Source organism: Maniola jurtina, chromosome 25 (assembly GCF_905333055.1).
Source record: "Maniola jurtina chromosome 25, ilManJurt1.1, whole genome shotgun sequence".
In the NCBI taxonomy this organism is placed as follows: Eukaryota; Metazoa; Arthropoda; class Insecta; order Lepidoptera; family Nymphalidae; genus Maniola; species Maniola jurtina.
Window position 1 is genome coordinate 281,432 of NC_060053.1, and position 16,967 is coordinate 298,398.

A 16,967-nucleotide genomic window follows, 5' to 3' on the forward strand; every position below is an offset into this window, starting at 1 on the left:
TAAAATTACAGGGGCTCAAAGATTTGTATGAAAATTTTTAAGACCGCATAACTTTGAAACCGAATATTTTAACAGAAATCTGGAAAACCACAGACATAGATATTAGTTTCTAGAATATGTCTGCAAAATTTCATGGACTTTGGTTGCTTAATATTCAAATGAAATTGGAACTACGATTGTATAAAACGAGTGACGGAGAGAGCCCTCTTAACATATTTAAATGAGTGCTGCGACATTTTTCGTAGTTTACATTATCGCCCGCATGATCTTTTGATAAGAACATTTAGTTAAACATTGTAAATTATTAGCCTGTTTAAATACATTCCGTCAAAGATATTCAACCTTATAATAGTGTCAGATAGGCCAAACTAGACATGGTCACGGCTGTTCACGACATTAAAATATGTTGTATATGTTACTTTGCGGAAATCCATGATATACACGGAACCAAGAGCTTAATTTGCTATAATCCGCTAAACCAAACAAATATGCAGCATGCGATATGCACCGTCCGTCCCCCCACTGCTAAACATGCAGGTAAAGCATGCAGCACACCAAGTGATGGGATGGCGATAAATTACTTGAATAATATCATAACACATAAGTAATAGTTCTTTTTTGGGAAAAAAGGAAATAATAAGTATGTTGTTTTAACAAAAATAACGTTTATTGCCTCAAACTAAACTGTCAAATTAAACAGAAACATTAATATCAGTTGCGTCAGTTTTAAATGGAAACCCCGTCCTTTTCAATTGCATACATTAGAAAGAGAAGGGTGGCTCTAAGCTAACCGTGGGAAAGGAATTCTTGTTTATTGCTCTATTGTTTATGTTATTGTCTATGTCACGACGACGCCATATTGGTTTTAATTGGGCTTTAAAGTGGCGACGGCTTAACTAGCTTTATTCCTAATCCTGTATGAGGTGTGAATTTAAAAAAAAACTAGTGATGTGCTAGTTGTGTGTGAGGCTATTTATGTCGATAAGATAAAATACAGGCTCAAAAAGGCTAGAATCCAGAGCCCTAACTGTATAATACCTGGTTAAAAAAATATCATCAACAACCCATCGTCGCGTCGGGTCACTATTGAGCACGGGTCTCCTCTTAGGATAAGAGTTTGGCCATAGTCCCCCATGCTGGTCAAGTAGTTACGTAGGCATATTGCCAGACTTCACACACCTCTGAGAACATTATGGAGAACTCTCAGGCATGGAGGTTTCCTCACGATGTTTTCCTTCACAGTTAAAGCAAAGTTATATACCCGGGTCGAACTTCGCACCTCCCGAATAGGAGGCCGACGTTTCTTATGATGACATTAACGGCCAACAACGCGATGTTCAACGGCGTTGATGTAGCCACGATCAACGTACAACGGCATTCGCAATGCCGTTTGGCATTAGACGATTTTAACCCCAATTCAATTGGCATTAGATGTTAACCGTTCAAGTTTAGCCACTCAGTTTAACGCTTTGATTATCGCGATAATTATGGCGTTGCTGGGCATTGATGTTAACCTTAATGTAGCCGCAACATTTAAATTTTATCTTTAAAGGTCAGAAAAGCGTGTGGCAAAAATGGCTACCAATTTCACAATAACTTAAACATACTTAATCGAAAAATCCATTGAAGTTGCTAAAAATAGAGGTGTCAATGTCAATGGAATCTATTCTGTTAAAGCCATTTTAATTTAGCTAATAGGTACCTACTATCGATATTCATCAGCCAATTTCCCTTCAATATAGACGTAAATAAATATATTCGAGGGGCGATGCCCCTATACAAACCAATTTATTTTAGCATTGCAAATGTTGGCCATTTTGAAACGGGGATTATGTTGATACAGTATATACATTATACATATATTTACTTTATTTAGCTATTAGTATTAATACAGATTTTCACAAAAGTTAAAAATACTTAAATATAAAAATTATAAAACAAAAATATCATCCAAATCACTGTAACGAGGCAGGGTGCCCAGAACGCTGGCTGCGTTACCTCGTTGAATGGCCAGACTAATATGCTGACCGAGGTAACTGCCAGATTTCCGGTCACCCGTGGACTCACTCCACTTATTATATTTACGTCTCACTTTTGTTTATGAGGTTTGGTTATTTAGTGATTTTTAAATAATAAGTAGGAAAGTAAGAGAACCAAAAGTAGTTATATTATTTAACTCTACATTCAATGAAACCCTAGTCTATGTGAAAGTCCTAATATACCTAGCAGTTTCAAAGGCAACACTACCTTAGCGCTGTTCATAGCATAGGTTTTAACTATTAAAGGTATAACGATCGATATTAAAAAAAAGTAATTGGTATTTTTATCACGGTATTTTTTAATGAATCCGTATTAATTTAAAAACCCAGCATTAGCACTTTTTAATGATCTTTTAACTGGTAAAGCCTCGACTTTAAAGGCTTGCCGAAATTGAATGACTTTTCATAAACTTAATATTTCCAGTAAAATTGCCACTTTACTTTAGAAATCCTGTTTGAACGTTTGAAGATGTACATAAAGATGTCGACCTAGTTTTCTTTTTTACAACGTTTTCTCCGCTTTGACCGGGGTCTGCTATTAACCTAATTTTAAAATGGCGGCGTCTCAGTTCTCAAGCGAATCGCTACCATCTCTATAACAGACAACGATTTAGATTCATCAATCTCTTTAGACAAGCATGTCACTACTCTTTATCGTACAGGTATTTGAAGCGATTTGCTTCCTCGTTTCTAATACACGCTGCTATACTCTATCCGCTATAAGAAGTTGGTAATAGCGCTCTCTCTGTTATATAATCCCAAACAAATAATAGAGACAAAAATTTCAATGGTCGTTAGCCATTTTACTCACTAACCAAACCAAAAACTACTGAGAACCGATATCCACTCAGAATGAGAAGGCTCTTGCCATAGTCTACGAATTGGAAGACTTCACACACGTCCTATGAAAACATTATGGAGAACTCATGCATGGAGGTTTTCTCACGATGCATTCCTTCACAGTTAAAGCAAGTCATACAATGCACATAACTCCGAAAAGTTAAAGATGCGTTTTTTTTTATTCAGATACAAGCTAGCCCTTAACTGCAATCTCACCTGGTGGTAAGTGATGATGCAGTCTAAGATGGAAGCGGGCTAATCTAAAAGGGTTATGGCAATTTTTATTAAACCCATACCCCTTTGGTTTCTACACGGCATCGTACCGGAACGCAAAATCGCTTGGCAGCACGGCTTTGCCGGTAGGTTGGTAACTAGCCACGGCCGAAGCCTCCAGATCAGACCAGAGATTTAGAAATTATAAAATTCCAAACCCTGTCGGTAATCGAACCCGGGACCTTCTACTAATAAGACCACTGGCGCCAGGGAGGTCAAAAGCGTCCTCGGGATTGAACTCTCTACATCCCGAAAAGAAAGCAGACATCTTACCACTAAGCTACCAGTTTAGAGCCTATGGACCTTGAACTGGTAGGATTAGACCCTTTAAAAGCAATCGCAGCCTGAAATGTCGGCCAAGAACATCTTTACATTGCCTATTAAAATGTAATAAAATACATAATGTATGTTTTAAACACATAGATGGTCATGGGTTTCCGGTGAAGGGGAACATTACGTAATTCTGTAAGAAATAGCATAAGTACTGCAGTTTTATTGTCAAAGTCATCAGTACAGTAACTTTAACATTAAGTATAGAAAATGAATGTGTTTTTAACTTAAATGGTCTAGCCGCCAGACCATTTAAGTTAAAAACACATTCATTTTCTAGCGTTTTCATTCAAACATTTTCATAGACTCTAGCGTCTCGACTCTTGAGAAAATTCCATTTTTGTTGTAAATGAGTTGGCAAAATGTTTTTGTCAAAATATCTTGTAATTTCTTTGTTTTTAATACCCTCTAACATTTATTTTTGAGTATGTAAAAATGGAATTTCTAATTTTTGGCACTAATTACTTGGTACTTTAAAACACTTCAATATAACATAGCGGCCTCAAAACAGTTGTTCTATTTGGCGGCCATTTCGAACGTTATTCAGTACAAAGAAGATCTTAGTTACTCTTAAATCGCGCCTAATTTTTTTACTTACTATTTACTTACTAAAAAAAAAACTTTTGCTTGTACACAGTAATTATTATTGATTTCGCATATTTCAAATGATATTCTTACGAACTTAACTTCAAGGACAAAGTACTTAAATACCAATAAATTAATCAAGTATAACAATAACAATCGGTATTAGTATTCACAACGGTCACTGGTATCAAGGATCCATAAGTTAATTACACGCGGACATAACTTACTGCATCAAACGCTTTAATGAAATCCATTGCAAGTATGTGGTGTACTGAGCCATCACCAATCAATGCGTTAATTGAGATGCAATTTGGTTTATATTACCTTTGGCCATATGTTTAGCCATTTGTTCAATAGTTGGTAAATTCACTTTAAACATAATATTATTATGTGTAAGGAACACTCCAAAATATATTTTAACAATGACAAAAGGTTTGTCAACTCACAAATACAAGTCAGTCGTTATAATTGCCAATATTACTCCAACTTGAAACCGATTGATTGAAAAGTCCCCCAGGGTCTTATGATTGAGTGACTCGACCTTTTCTTATAAACACTCACTGCAAATGAATTTCAACCTTGTTACTCTCATCGTACAGTTGAAATTGGTTTGGTTGGAATTGGGAAAAATTTGACAATCCCTAAATGACGCCGACTGCTTTTATTAATTAGAAATACTCTCTTATTCCTTGAGGGATAGAGTTCAAAATTGCTATTCAAGAAATGTATTAATGTTAGTTCGTTAGAGGATATTGGTAATTCACGCCACGCGACTAACATAAATATGGGTGCGGAATTTTGGTTCATTTGTTTTATTGCCTACCTACTGCTTTTGTATTACTTACTCTGAGTCAAAGTCAAAGTCAACTAATTTATTCAAAGAAAGTACGTACACTTTTTGATTGTCAATTGTTGGATTTGTTAGTGATGATAACACTTGATTACATCGCAAAAAAAACCTGTTCATAATACAATTAATATAGTATTTTCAATTTGTAAAGTAAGATTTACTATACCAAATGGGGTATCATATGAAAAGGCTGTACCTGTACATTCGAAAACAGATTTTTAATTCTTTATTATGTCTAATAGTTTTTGATTTATCATGCAAAATGTCTGAAAAAATACCCGAGTGCGCGAGTCTGACTCGGACTTGGCCGGTTTTTTTAAATAAGAAAACAAGTAATGATCATAACAGTATATCGAGTCATAAATTACGAAGTTAGTATCGGATGACGATTTGAATTGGCTGTCAACGTGAATTAATCTGGTGCTCAATGGATTCCGCATTCCTGCGTCAATACCGACGAACAGGAGTGTGAGCTTCTACTCATTGTTGAGAGAAACTTTGTAAATTGTAATACATACATATTTTGAAATCCTTAAGTTATCTTGATCGAACAAGATATTATTGTCTATGGTTTTCTATATTTTAATTTTTAATTGTTTTATCAATTGGTAGGAATACAATATAGTATTTCATTTAGCGTTTACCATTTGGTACCTACTTTTTTTATTTCTGGTCAAGTTATATTTTTAGCCGACTACGGCAAACCCAAAAGGAAAGGTTATGATTTTAGCAGTCTATGTATGTTTGTATTTGTGTGTTCCACGGTAGCACCTAAGCTACTGGGCCGATTTTGATGAATGAGGTGTCAATCGATTTGTTATCATAGTCCGGGTGACATAGACTACATTTTATACGAAAAAAGTCGACCTGACGGATGTTACATCCAAAAAAGTGAGTTATTGTTAAAAAAATTCGGAATTTAGAAAACGATGAAGAGACCACTTACGACTAGAGCTAGACTTATCTACAATAATTGCGTTATATATTTCTAATTCTGTGTATTACACAGAAAAAGAAAAAAAGTGCATTCTAGTGTTGTTCTTGTGTAAGTATAAAAGTTCATAATTTCGATAATTTTTAAATTTTTGAAAACTACAAAATTCTGAATAAAAGTAAGAGTAAAATTAAATCTCACTGTGTTGTAATTCATGATTCACATGAAAATTGAAAAATCTAAATTTTACATAGTGTATTAGTTGTGTACATTCCGGATAGTTACGAACATCAAGTAAAACTCGAGGGCCTTGAAGATTATTTACCATTAAACAAAGATACACAACATCCATAGAAACATGAATATCGATTAAACTCAGGGAATGCATAAGATAAACAAGGAAAAGTTTATAATTAGCACCCCATCTCATATGTAAAACAAGACGTCAGAGATTTGAACGCATCCTGTCCTGTGACAGTTTTGCTCTATTTTATACGGGCGTAGATAAAATTAGTTTATAGCTAAAATTGGTAAATGCGATTTTGATAATTATTTTCTAAGTAATAAAGTAAATTTTCGTGTGTCAGCTTTGTTTTATTTTATACGGTACCTAGATAATTTTATATTATTTTATATGATTTTTAGCTAAAATTGGTAATGTGATTTTGATCACTATTTCGGATTTTTACTATTTGGATACTATACAGCTGATTTTCGTTTAGTCAATAGAGTCAGTAACAATTGAAAAGATGAAGAAGGCGGAGGACCGTATGTGGTGGCGCGCTCATGGCAAGGCCTATGTCCAGCTGTGGATGCAAAATATAGGCTGATTGATTGATTGTAACAAAACTGTAGCTTCTTAAATGGAAAAAAACATTGAAAAAGATCAAACAACAAATTGGAAAACAATAAAAAAATTAAGAGGGCTCTCTCCGTCACTCGTTTCCACTCGTTTCATACAATCGTAGTTCCAATTTCATTTGAATATTAAGCAACCAAAGTCCATGAAATTTTGCAGACATATTCTAGAAACTAATATCTATGTCTGTGGTTTTCCAGATTTCTGTTAAAATATTCGGTTTCAAAGTTACGCGGTTTTAAAAATTTCATACAAATCTTTGAGCCCCTGTAATTTTAAAACTACATATTTTTAGAAAAATCTAAAACACCACAGACACAGATATTAGTTTCTAGAATATGTCTGCAAAATTTCATGGACTTTGGTTGCTTAATATTCAAATGAAATTGGAACTACGATTGTATGAAACGAGTGGAAACGAGTGACAGAGAGAGCCCTGTTAACATCAAGCTCGGAACAATCAAATGGATTGAAAAAAACAAAATGAAGCTCAAATGAACAAGTCAAAAGTTGATATCAATAAAATTCCCTGGAATCGATATTGGAACGAATGATAATAATCGGAATGCAATCGAACTGAATCGATAGTTAACGAGTAGTTACTGCTAGTGTTAATACAATTAATAAACTATCGAGAGAACTAGTTAACCGTTTGTAATTGGGAAAGTTGTTTTATGTTCTTGCTTCGGATGTAGGACAGTTTTATTTATCTGTTTGTATGCATGAAGATTGTTAATATGTTTGTATGTTACGTCTACTATACAAAGAAGAAGTTGAGGTAGCAACAGACTTTGTAATAAGTAAAAATCGTTTGTACTCAAGTGGTTCCGTGGCCATGCTAATACTTAAAAAAAAATCTTTCCGTAGGTAGGTACATAATGTTGCGTTAGTTAGTCAGTTATTCATTTTCATCATCATCAGCCTGTGGACGTCCACTGTTGGACATAGGCCTTCCCTAAAGAGCGCCACCACACCCGCTCCTCAGGCTTCCTCATCCGCAGTACGAGAACGAGTATCAGTCAAAAGGACTATTTTGCCCATCATTAGAGTTAACCGTACTTTTGACATAACAGTTGACTCATAGAGCGAATATGGCGAGTGAATTCTCAAAATGTATGCATTATACCTACGACTTACGATTCGATATTAGCGTGAGGTTCACGCACCTTTGGGTAAAATGACAACTACGAACATGCTTCAAAACCCGACCCATTTCGTCTATAGAAGTAATTGGTACTAAATTCTAATAATATGCAAATATCTACTAGCTGATGCCTGTGACTTCGTTCGCGTGGATATAAGTTTATTGAATCCCGGCGAATTCTTTGAATTTCCGAAATGAAAAGTAGCTTTGTGTGTTACTCTAGGGTATAATCTACCTCAATTCTAAATTTCAGCCAAATCCGTCCTGTAGTTTTTGCGTGAAAGAGTAACAAACATACACACACATATATACACACAAACTTTCGCCTTTATGATATACGAGTATGTGTGATTCGAGTCTGTAGCTACTTTATACCCACGGCAAATAAAACTAGAATTGCACTGCAAAAATACTAATAATTTCTTTTTATTCTTTCAGGTAACATCAGCATTCCAAAAGATCAAAGGAAAGTAACACAGTAAGAAAATAGTTCAATACAAACTACAAACGCGTTGCAGTTAACAAAAATAACAATAAGTAACTACAACATAAAAGAAATAATAAAATAAGTTAGAACACACACATCGACTCGGTAACATCACTATAAAGCCAGACAATGCCATAGAGAATGTGTTTTATTTTTATAACTATTCGACATTCGAATTTGGAACTGTCAAACGCATTTTTTTTGAGTCATAAATATATAGCTGACTTCCGACATTTTGGATACGGTTCTAATTTTGAATTGTACAAAACAATATGGCCGCCTTTTCAGTGCTACTTACTGAGTACAGGTAAATATGAGGGAAGTGTAATAACTCACACTTTTTGTTTGATTTGTTACTCAATAAGTGTTTCAAGTAGTATTCTATACAATTATTCAATATTCAATATTTCAATATCATTTATTCATTCTTAGTTCTTAAACTATTTCAATGCACAAATAGTTATCCTAAATATTATTTTACAATATTTTGCTATGTACTAAGTATTTGTTAGTAGATGTGCCTTATAAACAGTAGGTATACAATGTTAGAAAGTTAGTAAGAACATACGAATAGGTTTGACAACCCCTGTGCTAGTAAACACTGTATTACAGTGGGTTGACTTCTCCCGTTCCTAAGAACTTAATTTAAATGTGTTAATATGGTGCGCTGATGGTCGGACATGCAAAACCGTACCAATACAACAGCGTTATAATCAAACATAGTGTACCAATAAAAATAAAAAGTCTTAATAATATATTTTAATGGAGGGTAGGTAGTGATTGTAGTTACGTACACGCGGCATTGTTGTGAGGTATCATGCAATCCAACTGCCTGTCACTCCTTTGTGCGTGCATTGAGTTATGAGTTTTTAGAGACCGAGTTCTTATCCTGTATCACTAGTAATAAATATTAGTAATGTAGTGTAATGTTATTGTTAGTAAATATTAAGCCTATAGGTTTTCGTGCGTGTGCGCTTACGTGAATTTTGTGGTATATATGTATGTGTGCATGTGTGTATATGTAGAGTATGCGTGTGTGTGTTTGTGTGTTTGCGTGTGATTGTGCATTGTGTGTTGTTTATGTTTGCAGTTTGTCATACTACTACTACTAATATCATACTATTTTAATCAGAAGATCCTCTGTTTCGTTATAATTTAGAACATTAAGATATTTTATTAATTGCGTTTTCAATTTATTACTTGTAAAATCTTTTAGCATTATCTTTTTGCTTATTGCGTTGTATAGTTTCGGTCCTAGATAATTTATGAATTTTTGAGCGAAACCTGTTTTTTGTTGAGGGATATTATACACTCTATGTATTGTACGCCTAATTGCAGGAACTGGTTGAATTTTATGTTGTGCAATTATCGCGTGTTTTATAAATAATTTACGAACTGTAAGTACCTCTAGCTCAGAATATAAAAGGTGGGTAGGGTAAGTATATTTTTTAAAGGTCATAACTTTGAGTACGGCGCGTTGCGCTCTTTCTATGGTTAATAAGGTGGTTTTGGAAGCACCACCCCATGCTTTTATCCCATAAATGATTATAGACTGACATAGGGCATAGTAAGTACTTAATAGTAATTTAGTTGAACAAACATTCCTGAGTAATTTAAAAATATATATAAGTTTCCTTATCCTGCAACTTAATTTTTGTATGTGCTGTTTCCAATTGAGATTCTGATCGATCAATACACCAAGGTATTTAATAACGCTTGTCCTTTTAATAATGTAACATGAACAGTTACTTATTTGAGAACATGTATGGGCTTTAATACAAACAGAATTCTGCTCCGGTTGTGTTCTATTTTTAATACTGTAGGTCATAAATTTGGTTTTGTCTAAATTTTCCGGGATAAAAAGTAGCCTATGTGCTAATCTAGGGTATAATCTATGTCCATCTAAATTTCAGCTCAATCCGTCCAGTAGTTTTTGCGTGAAGGAGTAACAAACATACACACACACACACATACATACACACAAACTTTCGCCTTTATAATATTAGTGTTATATCTGAATCGTAATATGTATATTACTTCGAAATAATGTCTCGCAGTTTTATTTTGGAAAGCCTCTACCGTCCAGATTATGTATTACTAGCTAACGCCCGCGACTTCGTCCGCGTGGATTTAGGTTTTTCGAAATCCCGGGGGAACTCTTTGGTTTTCCTGGATAAAAAGTAGCCTATGTGCTAATCCAGGATATTATCTATCTACATTCCAAATTTCAGCCAAATCCGTCCAGTGGTTTTTACGTGAAGGAGTAACAAACATACACACACACACACACACACACACACACACATACAAACTTTCGCCTTTATAATATTAGTGTGATTTCAAATAAACTTATTTTTAGCTGCAAAATATAGGCTGCCTGTTGATCTGAGTCAGAAAAAATAAAAACAATATCAGAATTCACAACTAAGAACTGACTAGGCTGTATGGTCTACGATCATTGCCTATCCCACAAGCAAAAGAATAAAAAAAGAAAAATGAAAGAAAAAAACCCGGCCAAGTGCGAGTCAGACTAGCGCACTGAGGGTTCCGTACACGGGTATTTTTTCCAACATTTTGCACGATAAATCAAAAACTATTATGCATAAAAATAAATAAAAATCTTTTTTAGAATGTACAGGTACAGCTCTTTCATATGATACCCCACTTGATATAGTTATCTTACTTTGAATATTGAAACACATTTTAATTTATTTTTAATGATGTAGCTAACCACAAATTCGCGGTTATCAGATTTATTCCTGTACTTGTAATACCTACCTATCTACCAAATTTCATGATTCTAGGTCAACGAGAAGTACCCTATAGGTTTTCTTGACAGACACGACAGACAGACAGACAGCAAAGTGATCGTATAACGGTTCGTTCTTCCTTTTGAGGTACGGGACGCTAAAAAAGAAAAACGAGAGAAAAAATTGTGTAGTGAGAGTAAAATGCAAGTAATGCTGTCGGCTCTATCAAAGGATCTGAGCACTATGACCCCAATGCGAGTCAATTTTCGTTAACAATGTACCAACAATAGGCTGGTCCTATTATGCTAACCAGCGATCTCCATATCCATTATACTGCGCTGGTACTTTGATGTAGAGAAAAGTTAGGGTTTATTTTTAACTACGTGATCTTCCCTGGACTTTTATTACCTTTCTTTTTTTAGGGTTCCGGACCTCAAAAGGAAAAACTGAACCCTTATAGGATCACTTTGTTGTCTGTCTGTCCGTCTATCTGTCGTTTCTGTCAAGAAAACCTAACGGGTAGGTTGGCAGGTAGGCAGCTCTTATAGCGCAAGTAAAGGAAAAAAAAACTGAAAACCGTGAATTTGTGCTTAGGTCAAAAAAATTATTAAAAATTATATTTTTTTGTACGATGCATTGGTACGGAACCCTTTGTGTGCGAGTCTGGCTCGTACTTAATCGGTTTTTTCTCCCTTGCCTCTCCAACTAAGTCCTCTCTATAAAAATGTGTAAATAACCCAAGTATTTTAATAACCTCCATTGATAGAACCGTATAACCCAAAAAATACCAAATCCAAACAACGGAATAACATCACGTAAAAACAACATTGTAAATGCAAACGACGACTTTGGGTCAAGAGGTGTGGTCATAGTTAAAGCGGATAGGTTCGTCAATTTTATCTAAACGGTATGGTCTTAGTTACACAGAGGAATAGCATCACGTAAAAATAATATTCTCAGTCTGAGTCGAGATCCGTGCTCAGTAGTGACCCGGGCGGTGGGTTCATGATGATGAAAAACAACATTGTAAATGCAAACGACGAGTCTGGGTCAAAAAGTATTACTTTGTAGAATACAGACAGCTTTCTAAAAAAAATCCCAAGATAAAAATCATAGAACTTAGGAAGACGGTTAAGAAATTGACCCTAATTGGAAAATTACTTTGAAATTTCTAGCTAGCTTAATATGTTTTTTTTCCGTGAGGAAAATTCATCATGCCATCGGCCACGGGGAAGCACAGTGGTTGTGTCGGACTCTTACCGACTAAAACCTCACGAAGTTCCAGCCCACCGCTGACGACGGAGCACAAGGGATCGGCAACTCCTCGCTACTCCGCTAGTGGGTATCCGTTGAATCAGACCCACCATTAGGACACTACGTGCCCCCAAACACCGTTATGTGTTATGTTAACGTCAATACCCAACAACGCCATAATTATCGCGATAATCAACGCGTTAAACTGAGTGGCCACACTTGAACGGTTAACGTTATCGGTGTTAAAATCGTCTAACGCCAAAAGGCGTTGCGAATGCCGTTGTACGTTGATCGTGGCTACATCTACATTTAACGGAAAACGCCGTTGAACATCGCGTTGTTGGCCGGGACATTAGAGGCATGGCAGAACCAACAAATCTTTGTTGCTGAAGGCGTCATCGATATAATTTCCCGCTTTCACTGAGGCCTCAATAAAGTGGGAAAACTTTTTAAAATAGCTACCCGTAAATTCTCAGTAAACGCATTTGCCTAAAGTTGGCGTGATCGGATTTAATAATACATCTACAGTATGTACTGTATGTGATTATCATGAACTCTTACTGTTTTATGCCTTCTGAATTACAAGTAGTTTAAATAAAGTTTAAAGGTCTATAAAAACAAGCTAATAAGCGATACAAATCTTCACTTAATAAAAAGCTTCCTTTAGTAACTTAATTTTGGAGAATCCTAATTCTTGACTCGTCTATTTAAAATTTTGACAAATATGGGTAACGGTGAAGGAAAACATCGTGAGGAAACCTGTGTGCCTGAGAGTTCTCCATGTTCTCAAAGGTGTGTGAAGTCTGCCAATCCGCATTGGGCCAGCGTGGCAGACTATGACCTAAACCTTTCTCACTCTGAGAGGAGACCCGTACTCAGTAGTGGGCCGGTAACGGGTTGACCATGATGACTATATCTTTACTCTGTGGCCAAAGCAAATACTTGAAGGACACAAGGCACAAAGCAAACTTATTTGCACTATAATTAGTCGGATTGTAGAGTTTACGCGTAGTTAGCTAGTAAGGCAACCGCAGACGTTGGGCGAAGCTTTGAGCCACTTTGAACCAAGGTTATCAGATTTCAAACGGGTACAGTTAATCGGTCGGTGGTCTATAAGTGCCAGTGACCGATTTACCTTCATACACAAGGATAAAGTGTGTGACACCTTTGTGAAAACATTACTCTTTACAATATATCTATACTCTATATCTAATAAATAAAATTGGAGTGTCTGTCTGTAATTTCGAAATAACTACCACATATTAAGGTCATATGGTTATTTGAACGATACTATAACTGAATCATACGTTTTTAAAATTTTTGTCTGTCTGTCTGTCTGTCTGTCTGTTTGAAAAGTCTAATCTTCGGAACGGCTGAACCGATTTTAACGGGATTTTCACATACAAGTAGAGGATTGACCAGGGTGTAACATAGGCTACTTTTTTAACCGACTTTCAAGAAAAGAGTTGTGTTTTTCTACCTATGTACACCGAAATCTCCGAGATTTCTGAACCGATTTGCGTCATTTTTTTTTTGAATCGATAGAGGAACTTTGCGACATTGTTTCATAAAAAATTTGGATTCCAAATCCTCAATCCTGATGCTGCAGGGGATCTGACCAATCCACGCGGGCGAAGCTGCGGGCATCAGCTGGTATATAATAGATTACATTGATGAATAGAATAGAATAGAATAGAATAGATTTTTATTCAAATAAACATTTACAACTGCTTTTGAATCGTCAAAATAATTTACCACTGGTCTGGAATGCCGTTCGTATCGAGACGAACCAGCAAGAAACTCGGCGGTTGCTCTTTTTACTCGACTGCGGCAAAACCAAAAGGAAGGGTTATGATTTTAGCAGTTTATGCATGTATGTTTTAGAAGTTTATATATGTATGTATGTATGTATGTGTGTATGTTTGTATCCAGATTCTGTGTGTTCCACCGTAGCGCCTAAACTACTGAGCCGATTTTGATGAATGAGGTGTCAATTGATTCGTTGTAAAGGTCCAGGTGACATAGGCTATATTTTATACGAAAAAAATTGACCTAACAGATGTTGCACCAAAAAAATTAGGAGTCTTAAATTTTTTTTTTGCTATATTGTATTGAGTGGGATCTCGGAAGGACAGATAGACAGACATACAGACAGACAACGTGATCCTATTTTTTGGTTCCGTTTTTCCTTGTGAGCTACGGAAGCCTAAAAACTGTCGATTCATGATCAAACCCCAGGTCCGAGAGTTTCCTCACTCTAATTCACTCTGATTTTGGGGTGTCTGGCGCCGGGGCGTCGGTGAAGAGCGTTGCCATGGTAACGCCGTTTGCTCGCAGATGAGTGGTGTTATCATGTTATTAGTAAGACAAATAATGTTTTGATGGACTAGTAGGTGGAAGGTGGTAGTTCACTAAGGGGAGGTTTGATTGTAGGGATTAGATAAGTAGGAGGTCCCGGGTTCGATTCCCAGTAGGAGTAATTTGGGAATTTATAATTTCTAAATTGTCTCTGGTCTTGTTTGATAGGAGGCTTCGGCCGTGACTGTTGGCAAAGATGTGCTACCAAGAAATTTAGCATTGCGTGGAAACCAATGAGATGTTATATAACCTATAAAATATACCTACTTAATCTTATAAAAAGTTACTTAGTTCTGTTAAGAAATATCTCATAAACCACACAAGATAATGCTTCCAATATTTTACTGTAAAATTATTTCACATACAGGCGATTTTTGATTTAAATACATAGAAAGTGTGACGTCATAGCTAGATACAATATGGCCGCCACATCTGGCGTCCATTTGGCATCACAAATAATAATCACCATTAGGGGAATATACTTGTTAATTTATAAATACCATTTTAACGGCTACTTTACTAATTAGGGAATTTGGAGGGGAAGTGAATTTGAGATAAATGGGTCAAAGATCCAGCGGGGGGCTTTGGGGTTTTTTAGGTATAAGTAGGTACCTACTTGAATCAATTACTATGGCCATAAGGTACGTGTAACTAGTTACTAGTACCTACAAATTGGTTTATAGATTACTAGCCGATGCTCGCGGCTTCGCCCGCGTGGATTTAGGTTTTTCGAAATCCCGTGGAAACTCTTTGATTTTCCGGGATAAAAAGTAGCCTATGTGCTAATCCAGGATATTATCTATCTCCATTCCAAATTTCAGCCAAATCCGTCTGGTAGTTTTTGCGTGAAGGAGTAACAAACATACACACACACACAAACACACACACACACACACATACAAACTTTCGGCTTTATAATATTAGTGTGATGTTAATGAATACTCAATACTTACTTAATTTATTATAAACTAGCTTTTTCCGACTATTTTCCGGTGGATATAGGTTTTAAAAATCCGGTGGGAACTCATTGGTTTTCCGGAATAAAAAGTAGCCTATGTGTTAATCCAGGGTACAATCTATTTCCATTCCTTTCAGCCAAATCCAGATTTGCATAATTTTTTTAATCGATAGAGAAACTTTGTGACATTGTTCCACAAAAAAATTGGACTCCAACTCCTCAATCCTGTTGCTGCAAGGGACCTGACCACCAAAGCTGATGGGATTAAAAAACTGTCTGTTATCATAATTGTTGATATTGGAGGTGCCTATATCAAGGAAAAATTTTGTCGTTGACCTCGAGGACCCAACTCCTCAACCCTGATGCTGTAAGGAATTGCATTACTAAATCCTGGTGATCCCTCGGGATTTTTAAAGGATCATCCGTTTGATTGTCTTTACGTGGTACAGAAACACGTTGCATCCCGGAGACGGGCAATTACGGATAGGCTAATTTTGTCCTGGGAAATCAAAAGTTCCCACGGGATTTTTAGAAACCTAAATCCACGCAGGCGAAGCTGCTGGCATCAGCTAGTTTATATAATCACACTAATATTATAAAGGCGAAAGTTGGTATGTGTGTGTGTGTGTGTGTGTGTGTGTGTGTGTGTGTGTGTATGTTTGTTACTCTTTCACGCAATAACCACTAAATGGATTTGGCTGAAATTTGGAATGGAGATAGATAATATCCTGGATTAGCACATAGGCTACTTTTTATCCCGGAAAATCAAAGATTTCCTACGGGATTTTAAAAAACCGAAATCCACGCGGGCGAAGCCGCGGGCATCTTCTAGTACTAGATAATGCCCGCGACTTCGTCCGCGTGGATTTAGGTTTTTTGAAATCCCGTGGGAACTCTTTGATTTTCCGGGATAAAAGTAGCCTATGTGCTAATCCTGGATATTATCTATCTCCATTCCAAATTTCAGCCAAATCCGTCCAGTAGTTTTTGCGTGAAGGAGTAACAAACATACACACACGCACACACACACACACACATACAAACTTTCGCCTTTATAATATTAGTGTGATGGATGGTATGGATTAGTTTGGTGCGTATATCTATTGCGAATCAGGAAGCGATCGGCAATAGGCCGAAAGGGCAGATGTTCACTTATGTACAGTGGTAAGTTGTACACGGCCGGTACAAGCCAATAGATTACGTATCAGATTACAGGATAGCATATCAAGTTACTGGTGAGCATAAATTGGAATTGTTGGCTTTGTATGCCAATGGAGTGCTAAATTGAAAATTGTTGCTAGCACAC

At 36.1% G+C, this 16,967-nt stretch overlaps 1 protein-coding gene and 1 long non-coding RNA gene across 3 annotated transcripts in view; one reads left to right on the forward strand and one right to left on the reverse strand.

Moving 5' to 3' along the window:
- LOC123878171 (lachesin-like) overlaps positions 1-16,967 on the forward strand; it is a 168,286-nt gene that overhangs the window by 45,893 nt on the left and 105,426 nt on the right. The window lies entirely within an intron of this gene.
- On the reverse strand, positions 421-16,270 carry LOC123878177. The gene is made up of 3 exons (XR_006798774.1): positions 16,250-16,270; positions 9,171-9,173; positions 421-463 (listed from the first exon to the last, which is right to left on the reverse strand). It is a non-coding gene; the product is annotated as an uncharacterized LOC123878177 (long non-coding RNA).